The following is a 1,492-nucleotide window of genomic DNA, read 5'->3' as shown; positions in this document are numbered from 1 at the left end:
GGCGCAGGGTAGCAGGAAACTCTCCGCACACTCACCGGACCTGGGCTAGGACTGGGTCTGGGGGCTCCCGGAACTCGGCAGAAAATCCTCGAAACTATATGATATTTACACGTGTGTGTCTGGTTTATTTCACTTGTGAGTATATGTTCAAGTGGCATCCACTTCAATACAAAGGCTTTGGGTGTATCATTCTTAATAGCTGAATAATACTCCATTGTGTGAAAATAACACATCTTTTTCCTTTTCTTTTTCTTTTTTTTTCCCTTGGCAGAACTGGGGATTGAACTCAGACCCTTGTGCTTGCCAGTCAAGTGCTTATTCTACTGAGCCATCTGCCTGGCCCCAACCAAATCTTTTTCAACCATTTCTCAGGTGATGGGCATCTTGGTTGTTTCCAAGATTTGGCTATCACAAATTGTGCTTCTATAAACAAAGGGACACATAGATCACTATGATATGATGTTTTCAGATTCTTTGGGAAAATTCCCAGTAGAGGAATAGCTGGTTGAAATGGGATTTCCAATCCAAATTTTCTAAGGCGTCTCACACTGATTTCCATAACGTTGCCCCAGTCTACATTCCCACCAGCAGTGGAGAAGTGTTCCTTTTTCCCCACAGCCTCTCTAACATTTGTTGTTGGGTGATTTCTTTATGATAGCCATTCTTTCTTGGGTGAGATGATATCTCAATGTGGTTTTAATTTGCATTTCGTGGATGGCTAGTGATGTGGAGCATTTCTTCATATATTTATTCGCTTCTTTAATATCTTTCTCTGAGAAGCATCTGTGCCTCTTGGATGCCCATTTCTGGATTGATTCTTTAAATTTGGGGCTGTAGTGTTTTTTAATTTTTTATAAATTCTAGAAAGCATACCTTGTCTGAGTACTTATTTGTCATGATTTTTTCCAAATTAGTGGGTTGCGTGTTCACTTTGTTGGTAATTTCTTTTGACGTGAAAATACTCGGTAAGAGCAGGTCGCAGTTGTTATTTCTTTCAACTGTTTCCTGTGCAATTTTATTTCTGTTCATGAAGTCTTTGCCTACCCCTATATCTTCAAGAGTTCCTACTACTTTCTTCCAGGAGATTTAGTGTCTCTGCTTTAATGTTTAGATCTTTAATCCATTTTGACTTTAGTTTAATGCATGGTGATAGACCTGCATCAAGTTTTAGTTTTCGGCATGTAGAGAACCAGTTTTTCCAGCACCGTTTGTTAAAGAGGCTATCTTTCTTCCAGTGAGCATGTTTGCCCTCTTTGTCAAAGATAAGATGACTGAGTGTGTTCGTAGAGTCCTCAGCGTCTTCTAAATCTATTCCATTGATCCTCAGGTCTATTTTTTTGCCAGTACCATGCTGATTTTATCACAGTAGCCTTGTAATATAATTTCAAGTGAGGAATTGTAATGCCTCCTGCCTTGTCTTTATTGCCCAGGATTGCCTTTGCTATTCTAGGTCTTTTCTGGTTCTAGATAAATTTTATGAATGATTTCTCTA

The sequence above is a fragment of the Octodon degus genome, unplaced genomic scaffold (assembly GCF_000260255.1).
Source record: "Octodon degus isolate 3935 unplaced genomic scaffold, OctDeg1.0 scaffold00081, whole genome shotgun sequence".
Lineage (NCBI taxonomy): Eukaryota > Metazoa > Chordata > Mammalia > Rodentia > Octodontidae > Octodon > Octodon degus.
This window is presented reverse-complemented; position numbering follows the sequence as displayed.